Raw genomic sequence first — 10,532 nt, 5'->3', positions numbered from 1 at the left:
TTGTGTTGTTTTGTTTTGTCGTGTCATGTCTTGTCTTGTCTTGTCCTGTCCTGTCGTGTGTTGTGTTTTTTTTTGTCTTGTCTTGTCTTGTCATGTCATGTCATGTCGTGTCTTGTGTTGCTTTGTCTTGTCTTGTCTTGTCTTGTCTTCTCCTGTCCTGACGTGTGTTGTGTTGTTTTGTCTTGTCTTGTTTTGTCTTGTCTTGCTTTGTCTTGTCATGTCTTATCTTGTCTTGTCTTGTCCTGTCCTGTCGTGTGTTGTGTTGTTTTGTTTTGTCGTGTCATGTCTTGTATTGTCTTGTCCTGTCCTGTCGTGTGTTGTGTTTTTTTTTGTCTTGTCTTGTCTTGTCTTGTCTTGTCTTGTCATGTCGTGTGTTGTGTTGTTTTGTCTTGTCTTGTATTGTCTTGTCTTGTCTTGTTTTGTCTTGTCTTGTCGTGTCATGCCATGTCATACGTGTGTTGTGTTGTTTTGTCTTGTCTTATTTTGTCTTGTCATGTCTTATCTTGTCTTGTCATGTCATGTCGTGTGTTGTGTTGTTTTGTCTTGTCTTGTCTTGTCTTGTCTTCTCCTTGTCTTGTCTAGTCTTGTCTTGTCTTGTCTTGTCTTGTCTTGTCTTGTCTTGTCTTGTCTTGTCTTGTCATGTCTTGTCATGTCTTGTCTTGTCATGTCATGTCTTGGCTTGTCTTGTCTTGTCTTGTCTTGTCTTGTCTTGTCTTGTCTTGTCTTGTCTTGTCTTGTCTTGTCTTGTCTTGTCTTGTCTTGTCTTGTCTTGTCTTGTCTTGTCCTGTCTCGTCTTGTCTTGTCTTGTCTTGTCTTGTCTTGTCTTGTCTTGTCTTGTCTTGTCTTGTCTTGTCTTGTCTTGTCTTGTCTTGTCTTGTCTTGTCTTGTCTTGTCTTGTCTTGTCTTGTCTTGTCTTGTCTTGTCTTGTCTTGTCTTGTCTTGTCTTGTCTTGTCTTGTCTTGTCTTGTCTTGTCTTGTCTTATTTTGTCTTGTCTTGTCTTGTTTTGTCATGTCATGTCATGTCGTGTGTTGTGTTGTGTTGTCTTGTTTTGTCTTGTCATGTCATGTCATGTCTTGTCTTGTCTTGTCTTGTCTTGTTTTGTCTTGTCATGTCTTGTCTTGTCTTGTCTTGTCTTGTCTTGTTTTGTCTTGTCATGTCTTGTCTTGACTTGTCTTGTCTTGTCTTGTCTTGTCTTGTCTTGTCTTGTCTTGTTTTGTCTTGTCTTGTCTTGTCTTGTTTTATGTTGTCTTGTCTTGTCTTGTCATGTAATGTCATGTCGTGTGTTGTGTTGTTTTGTCTTGTCTTCTCTTCTCCTTGTCTTGTCTTGTCATGTCGTGTGTTGTGTTGTTTTGTCTTGTCTTGTCTTATATTGTCTTGTCTTGTCTTGTGATGTCATGTCGTGTGTTGTGTTGTTTTGTCTTGTCTTGTTTTGTCTTGTCCTGTCTTGGCTTGTCATGTCATGTCATGTGTGGTGTTGTGTTGTTTTGTCTTGTCTTGTCTTGTCTTGTCTTGTCTTGTCTTGTCTTGTCTTGTCTTGTCTTTTCTTGTCTTGTCTTGTCTTGCCTTATCTTGCCTTGTCTTGTCTTGTCTGGTCTGGTCTTGTCTTGTCTTGTCTTGTCTTGTCTTGTCTTGTCTTGTCTTGTCTTGTCTTGTCTTGTCTTGTCTTGTGTTGCTTTGTCTTGTCTTGTCTTGTCTTGTCTTGTGTTGCTTTGTCTTGTCTTGTCTTGTCTTGTCTTGTCTTGTGTTGCTTTGTCTTGTCTTGTCTTGTCTTGTCTTGTCTTGTGTTGCTTTGTCTTGTCTTGTCATGTCATGTGTTGCGTTGTGTTGTTTCGTCTTGTCTTGTCTTGTCTTGTCATGTCGTGTGTTGTGTTGTCTTGTCTAGTCTTGTCTTGTCTTGTCTTGTCTTGTCTTGTCTTGTCTTGTCTTGTCTTGTCTTGTCTTGTCTTGTCTTGTCTTGTCTTGTCTTGTCTTGTCTTGTCTTGTCTTGTCTTGTCTTGTCTTGTCTTGTCTTGTCTTGTCTTGTCTTGTCTTGTCTTGTCTTGTCTTGTCTTGTCTTGTCTTGTCTTGTCTTGTCTTGTGTTGCTTTGTCTTGTCTTGTCTTGTCTTGTCGTGTCTTGTGTTGCTTTGTCTTGTCTTGTCATGTCGTGTGTTGTGTTGTTTTGTCTTGTCTTGTCTTATCTTGTCATGTCTTGTCTTGTCTTGTCATGTCTTGTCTTGTCTTGTCATGTCTTATATTGTCTTGTCTTGTTTTGTCTTGTCTTGTCTTGTTTTGTCTTGTGTTGCTTTGTCTTGTCTTGTCATGTCGTGTGTTGTGTTGTTTTGTCTTGTCTTGTTGTGTATTGTCATGTCTTTTATTGTATTGTCTTGTCTTGTCTTGTCTTGTCATGTCATGTAATGTCATGTCGTGTGTTATGTTGTTTTGTCTTGTCTTGTCTTCTCCTTGTCTTGTCTAGTCTTGTCTTGTCTTGTCTTGTCTTGTCTTGTCTTGTCTTGTCTTGTCTTGTCATGTCTTATATTGTCTTGTCTTGTCATGTCGTGTGTTGTGTTGTTTTGTCTTGTCTTGTTGTGTATTGTCATGTCTTATATTGTCTTGTCTTGTCTTGTCTTGTCTTGTCTTGTCTTGTCTTGTCTTGTCTTGTCTTGTCTTGTCTTGTCTTATTTTGTCTTGTCTTGTCTTGTCTTGTCATGTCATGTCATGTCGTGTGTTGTGTTGTGTTGTCTTGTTTTGTCTTGCCATGTCATGTCATGTCATGTCTTGTCTTGTCTTGTCTTGTTTTGTCATGTCTTGTCTTGTCTTGTCTTGTCTTGTCTTGTCTTGTTTTGTCTTGTCATGTCTTGTCTTGACTTGTCTTGTCTTGTCTTGTCTTGTCTTGTTTTGTCTTGTCTTGTCTTGTCTTGTTTTATGTTGTCTTGTCTTGTCTTGTCATGTAATGTCATGTCGTGTGTTGTGTTGTTTTGTCTTGTCTTGTCTGCTCCTTGTCTTGTCTTGTGATGTCATGTCGTGTGTTGTGTTGTTTTGTCTTGTCTTGTTTTGTCTTGTCCTGTCTTGTCTTGTCATGTCATGTCATGTGTTGTGTTGTGTTGTTTTGTCTTGTCTTGTCTTGTCTTGTCTTGTCTTGTCTTGTCTTGTCTTGTCTTGTCTTGCCTTATCTTGCCTTGTCTTGTCTTGTCTGGTCTGATCTTGTCTTGTCTTCTCCTTGTCTTGTCTAGTCTTGTCTTGTCTTGTCTTGTCTTGTCTTGTCTTGTCTTGTCTTGTCTTGTCTTGTCTTGTCTTGTCTTGTCATGTCGTGTGTTGTGTTGTTTTGTCTTGTCTTGTTTTGTCATGTAATGTCATGTCGTGTGTTGTGTTGTTTTGTCTTGTCTTGTCTTCTCCTTGTCTTGTCTAGTCTTGTCTTGTCTTGTCTTGTGTTGCTTTGTCTTGTCATGTCATGTCATACGTGTGTTGTGTTGTTTTGTCTTGTCTTGTTGTGTATTGTCATGTCTTTTATTGTCTTGTCTTGTCTTGTCATGTCATGTAATGTCATGTCGTGTGTTATGTTGTTTTGTCTTGTCTTGTCTTCTCCTTGTCTTGTCTAGTCTTGTCTTGTCTTGTCTTGTCTTGTCTTGTCTTGTCTTGTCTTGTCTTGTCTTGTCTTGTCTTGTCTTGTCTTGTCTTGTCTTGTCTTGTCTTGTATTGTCTTGTCTTGTCTTGTCTTGTCTTGTCATGTCTTATATTGTCTTGTCTTGTCTTGTCATGTCGTGTGTTGTGTTGTTTTGTCTTGTATTGTTGTGTATTTTCATGTCTTATATTGTCTTGTCTTGTCTTGTCATGTCATGTCATGTCATGTCGTGTGTTGTGTTGGTTTGTCTTGTCTTGTATTCTCCTTGTCTTGTCTAGTCTTGTCTTGTCTTGTCTTGTCTTGTCTTGTGTTGCTTTGTCTTGTCTTGTCAGGTCATGTGTTGCGTTGTGTTGTTTTGTCTTGTCTTGTCTTGTCTTGTCCTGTCCAGTCCTGTCTTGTCTTGTCTTAGCATGTCATGTCATGTCATGTCATGTCGTGTGTTGTGTTGTCTTGTCTTGCTTTGTCATGTCTTATCTTGTCTTGTCATGTCATGTCTTGTCTTGTCTTGTCTTGTCTTGTCTTTTCTTGTCTTATCTTGTCATGTCTTGTCTTGTCTTGTCATGTCTTGTCTTGTCTTGTCATGTCTTATATTGTCTTGTCTTGTTTTGTCTTGTCTTATCTTGTTTTGTCTTGTGTTGCTTTGTCTTGTCTTGTCATGTCGTGTGTTGTGTTGTTTTGTCTTGTCTTGTTGTGTATTGTCATGTCTTTTATTGTATTGTCTTGTCTTGTCTTGTCATGTCATGTAATGTCATGTCGTGTGTTATGTTGTTTTGTCTTGTCTTGTCTTCTCCTTGTCTTGTCTTGTCTTGTCTTGTCATGTCTTATATTGTCTTGTCTTGTCTTGTCATGTCGTGTGTTGTGTTGTTTTGTCTTGTCTTGTTGTGTATTGTCATGTCTTATATTGTCTTGTCTTGTCTTGTCATGTCATGTCATGTCATGTCGTGTGTTGTGTTGTTTTGTCTTGTCTTGTCTTCTCCTTGTCTTGTCTAGTCTTGTCTTGTCTTGTCTTGTCTTGTCTTGTCTTGTCTTGTCTTGTCTTGTCTTGTCTTGTCTTGTCTTGTCTTGTCTTGTCTTGTCTTGTCTTGTCTTGTCTTGTCTTGTGTTGCTTTGTCTTGTCTTGTCATGTCATGTGTTGCGTTGTGTTGTTTTGTCTTGTCTTGTCATGTCATGTCATGTCGTGTCTTGTGTTGCTTTGTCTTGTCTTGTCATGTCGTGTGTTGTGTTGTTTTGTCTTGTCATGTCTTATATTGTCTTGTCTTGTCTTGTCTTGTGATGTCATGTCGTGTGTTGTGTTGTTTTGTCTTGTATTGTCTTGTCTTGTCTTGTCTTGTCTTGTCTTGTCATGTCATGTCATGTCATACGTGTGTTGTGTTGTTTTGTCTTGTCTTACTTTGTCTTGTCATGTCTTATCTTGTCTTGTCCTGTCCTGTCCTGTCTTGTCTTGTCATGTCATGTCATGTCATGTCATGTCGTGTGTTGTGTTGTCTTGTTTTGTCATGTCTTATCTTGTCTTGTCTTGTCATGTCATGTCATGTGTTGTGTTGTGTTGTTTTGTCTTGTCTTGTCTTGTCATGTCTTGTCTTTTCTTGTCTTGTCATGTCTTATATTGTCTTGTCTTGTCTTGTGTTGTGATGTCATGTCGTGTGTTGTGTTGTTTTGTCTTGTCTTGTCTTGTCTTGTCCTGTCCTGTCCTGTCCTGTCTTGTCTTGTCTTGTCTTGTCTTGTCTTGTCTCGTCTTGTCTTGTCTTGTCTTCTCCTGTCCTGACGTGTGTTGTGTTGTTTTGTCTTGTCTTGTTTTGTCTTGTCTTGCTTTGTCTTGTCATGTCTTATCTTGTCTTGTCTTGTCTTGTCCTGTCCTGTCGTGTGTTGTGTTGTTTTGTCTTGTCTTGTGTTGTTTTGTCGTGTCATGTCTTGTCTTGTCTTGTCCTGTCCTGTCGTGTGTTGTGTTGTTTTGTCTTGTCTTGTATTGTCTTGTCTTGTCTTGTTTTGTCTTGTCTTGTCTTGTCTTGTCTTGTCTTGTCTTGTCTTGTCTTGTCTTGTCTTGTCATGTCGTATGTTGTGTTGTTTTGTCTTGTGTTGCTTTGTCTTGTCTTGTCTCGTCATGTCGTGTGTTGTGTTGTTTTGTCTTGTCTTGTTGTGTATTGTCATGTCTTATATTGTCTTGTCTTGTCTTGTCATGTCATGTCATGTCGTGTGTTGTGTTGTCTTGTCTTGTTTTGTCTTGTCATGTCATGTCATGTCTTGTCTTGTCTTGTCTTGTCTTGTTTTGTCTTGTCATGTCTTGTCTTGTCTTGTCTTGTTTTGTCTTGTCATGTCTTGTCTTGTCTTGTCTTGTCTTGTCTTGTCTTGTCTTGTCTTGTCTTGTCTTGTCTTGTCTTGTTTTGTCTTGTCTTGTCTTGTCTTGTTTTATGTTGTCTTGTCTTGTCTTGTCATGTAATGTCATGTCGTGTGTTGTGTTGTGTTGTCTTGTCTTATATTGTCTTGTCTTGTCTTGTCATGTCATGTCATGTCATGTCGTGTGTTGTGTTGTTTTGTCTTGTCTTGTCTTCTCCTTGTCTTGTCTAGTCTTGTCTTGTCTTGTCATGTCATGTCGTATGTTGTGTTGTTTTGTCTTGTCTTGTCATGTCATGTCATGTCGTGTCTTGTGTTGCTTTGTCTTGTCTTGTTGTGTATTGTCATGTCTTATATTGTCTTGTCTTGTCTTGTCTTGTCATGTCATGTCATGTCATGTCGTGTGTTGTGTTGTTTTTTCTTGTCATGTCATGTCTTGTCTTGTCTTGTCTTGTCGTGTGTTGTGTTGTTTTGTCTTGTCTTGTTGTGTATTGTCATGTCTTATATTGTCTTGTCTTGTCTTGTCATGTCATGTCATGTCGTGTGTTGTGTTGTGTTGTCTTGTCTTATATTGTCTTGTCTTGTCTTGTCATGTCATGTCATGTCATGTCGTGTGTTGTGTTGTTTTGTCTTGTCTTGTCTTCTCCTTGTCTTGTCTAGTCTTGTCTTGTCTTGTCATGTCATGTCGTATGTTGTGTTGTTTTGTCTTGTCTTGTCATGTCATGTCATGTCGTGTCTTGTGTTGCTTTGTCTTGTCTTGTTGTGTATTGTCATGTCTTATATTGTCTTGTCTTGTCTTGTCTTGTCATGTCATGTCATGTCATGTCGTGTGTTGTGTTGTTTTTTCTTGTCATGTCATGTCTTGTCTTGTCTTGTCTTGTCTTGTCTTGTCATGTCTTGTCTTGTCTAGTCTTGTCTTGTCTTGTCTTGTCTTGTCTTGTCTTGTCTTGTCTTGTCTTGTCTTGTCTTGTCTTGTCTTGTCTTGTCTTGTCTTGTCTTGCCTTGTCTTGTCTTGTCTTGTCTTGTCTTGTCTTGTCTTGTCTTGTCTTGTATTGTCTTGTCTTGTCTTGTCTTGTCTTGTTTTGTCTTGTCTTGTCTTGTTTTGTCTTGTCATGTCTTGTCTTGTCTTGTCTTGTCTTGTCTTGTTTTGTCTTGTCATGTCTTGTCTTGACTTGTCTTGTCTTGTCTTGTCTTATCTTGTCTTGTCTTGTCTTGTCTTGTCTTGTCTTGTCTTGTCTTGTCTTGTCTTGTCTTGTCTTGTCTTGTCTTGTCTTGTCTTGTCTTGTTTTGTCTTGTCTTGTTTTATGTTGTCTTGTCTTGTCTTGTCATGTCTTATATTGTCTTGTCTTGTCCTGTCCTGTCGTGTCTTGTCTTGTCTTGTCTTGTCTTGTCTTGTCATGTCGTGTGTTGTGTTGTTTTGTCTTGTCTTGTATTGTCTTGTCTTGTTTTGTCTTGTCTTGTCGTGTCATGCCATGTCATACGTGTGTTGTGTTGTTTTGTCTTGTCTTATTTTGTCTTGTCATGTCTTATCTTGTCTTGTCATGTCATGTCGTGTGTTGTGTTGTTTTGTCTTGTCTTGTCTTCTCCTTGTCTTGTCTAGTCTTGTCTTGTCTTGTCTTGTCTTGTCTTGTCTTGTCTTGTCTTGTCTTGTCTTGTCTTGTCTTGTCTTGTCTTGTCTTGTCTTGTCTTGTGTTGCTTTGTCTTGTCTTGTCATGTCATGTGTTGCGTTGTGTTGTTTTGTCTTGTCTTGTCATGTCATGTCATGTCGTGTCTTGTGTTGCTTTGTCTTGTCTTGTCATGTCGTGTGTTGTGTTGTTTTGTCTTGTCTTGTTGTGTATTGTCATGTCTTATATTGTCTTGTCTTGTCTTGTCATGTCATGTCATGTCATGTCGTGTGTTGTGTTGTTTTTTCTTGTCGTGTCTTGTCTTGTCTTGTCTTGTCATGTCTTGTCTTGTCTAGTCTTGTCTTGTCTTGTCTTGTCTTGGCTTGTCTTGTCTTGTCTTGTCTTGTCTTGTCTTGTCTTGTCTTGTCTTGTCTTGTCTTCTCTTGTCTTGTCTTGTCTTGTCTTGTCTTGTCTTGTCTTGTCTTGTCTTGTCTTGTCTTGTCTTGTCCTGTCTTGTCTTGTCTTGTCTTGTCTTGTCTTGTCTTGTCTTGTCTTGTCTTGTCTTGTCTTATTTTGTCTTGTCTTGTCTTGTCTTGTCATGTCATGCCATGTCGTGTGTTGTGTTGTGTTGTGTTGTCTTGTCTTGTCTTGTCTTGTCTTGTCTTGTCTTATTTTGTCTTGTCCTGTCTTGTCTTGTCATGTCATGTCATGTGTTGTGTTGTGTTGTTTTGTCTTGTCTTGTCTTGTCTTGTCTTGTCTTGTCTTGTCTTGTCTTGTCTTGTCTTGTCTTGCCTTATCTTGCCTTGTCTTGTCTTGTCTGGTCTGGTCTTGTCTTGTCTTCTCCTTGTCTTGTCTAGTCTTGTCTTGTCTTGTCTTGTCTTGTCTTGTCTTGTCTTGTCTTGTCTTGTCATGTCGTGTGTTGTGTTGTTTTGTCTTGTCTTGTTTTGTCATGTAATGTCATGTCGTGTGTTGTGTTGTTTTGTCTTGTCTTGTCTTCTCCTTGTCTTGTCTAGTCTTGTCTTGTCTTGTCTTGTCTTGTCTTGTGTTGCTTTGTCTTGTCATGTCATGTCATACGTGTGTTGTGTTGTTTTGTCTTGTCTTGTTGTGTATTGTCATGTCTTTTATTGTCTTGTCTTGTCTTGTCATGTCATGTAATGTCATGTCGTGTGTTATGTTGTTTTGTCTTGTCTTGTCTTCTCCTTGTCTTGTCTAGTCTTGTCTTGTCTTGTCTTGTCTTGTCTTGTCTTGTCTTGTCTTGTCTTGTCTTGCCATGTCTTATATTGTCTTGTCTTGTCTTGTCATGTCGTGTGTTGTGTTGTTTTGTCTTGTCTTGTTGTGTATTGTCATGTCTTATATTGTCTTGTCTTGTCTTGTCATGTCATGTCATGTCATGTCGTGTGTTGTGTTGTTTTGTCTTGTCTTGTATTCTCCTTGTCTTGTCTAGTCTTGTCTTGTCTTGCCTTGTCTTGTGTTGCTTTGTCTTGTCTTGTCAGGTCATGTGTTGCGTTGTGCTGTTTTGTCTTGTCTTGTCTTGTCTTGTCCTGTCCTGTCCTGTCTTGTCTTGTCTTAGCATGTCATGTCATGTCATGTCATGTCGTGTGTTGTGTTGTTTTGTCTTGTCTTGTATTCTCCTTGTCTTGTCTAGTCTTGTCTTGTCTTGCCTTGTCTTGTGTTGCTTTGTCTTGTCTTGTCATGTCATGTGTTGCGTTGTGTTGTTTTGTCTTGTCTTGTCATGTCATGTCATGTCGTGTCTTGTGTTGCTTTGTCTTGTCTTGTCATGTCGTGTGTTGTGTTGTTTTGTCTTGTCATGTCTCATATTGTCTTGTCTTGTCTTGTCTTGTGATGTCATGTCGTGTGTTGTGTTGTTTTGTCTTGTATTGTCTTGTCTTGTCTTGTCTTGTTTTGTCTTGTCTTGTCTTGTCTTGTCTTGTCTTGTCTTGTCATGTCATGTCATGTCATACGTGTGTTGTGTTGTTTTGTCTTGTCTTACTTTGTCTTGTCATGTCTTATCTTGTCTTGTCCTGTCCTGTCCTGTCTTGTCTTGTCATGTCATGTCATGTCATGTCATGTCGTGTGTTGTGTTGTCTGGTCTTGTTTTGTCATGTCTTATCTTGTCTTGTCTTGTCATGTCATGTCATGTGTTGTGTTGTGTTGTTTTGTCTTGTCTTGTCTTGTCATGTCTTGTCTTTTCTTGTCTTGTCATGTCTTAAATTGTCTTGTCTTGTCTTGTCTTGTCATGTCATGTAATGTCATGTCGTGTGTTATGTTGTTTTGTCTTGTCTTGTCTTCTCCTTGTCTTGTCTAGTCTTGTCTTGTCTTGTCTTGTCTTGTCTTGTCTTGTCTTGTCTTGTCTTGTCTTGTCTTGTCTTGTCTTGTCTTGTCTTGTCTTGTCTTGTCTTGTCTTGTCTTGTCTTGTCTTGTCTTGTCTTGTCTTGTCTTGTCTTGTCTTGTCTTGTCTTGTCATATCTTATATTGTCTTGTCTTGTCTTGTCATGTCGTGTGTTGTGTTGTTTTGTCTTGTCTTGTTGTATATTGTCATGTCTTATATTGTCTTGTCTTGTCTTGTCATGTCATGTCATGTCATGTCGTGTGTTGTGTTGTTTTGTCTTGTCTTGTATTCTCCTTGTCTTGTCTAGTCTTGTCTTGTCTTGTCTTGTCTTGTCTTGTGTTGCTTTGTCTTGTCTTGTCAGGTCATGTGTTGCGTTGTGTTGTTTTGTCTTGTCTTGTCTTGTCTTGTCCTGTCCTGTCCTGTCTTGTCTTGTCTTAGCATGTCATGTCATGTCATGTCATGTCGTGTGTTGTGTTGTCTTGTCTTGCTTTGTCATGTCTTATCTTGTCTTGTCATGTCATGTCTTGTCTTGTCTTGTCTTGTCATGTCATGTAATGTCATGTCGTGTGTTATGTTGTTTTGTCTTGTCTTGTCTTCTCCTTGTCTTGTCTAGTCTTGTCTTGTCTTGTCTTGTCTTGTCTTGTCATGTCTTATATTGTCTTGTCTTG

Source organism: Zeugodacus cucurbitae, chromosome X, assembly GCF_028554725.1.
Source record: "Zeugodacus cucurbitae isolate PBARC_wt_2022May chromosome X, idZeuCucr1.2, whole genome shotgun sequence".
NCBI classification, from domain to species: domain Eukaryota; kingdom Metazoa; phylum Arthropoda; class Insecta; order Diptera; family Tephritidae; genus Zeugodacus; species Zeugodacus cucurbitae.
This window is presented reverse-complemented; position numbering follows the sequence as displayed.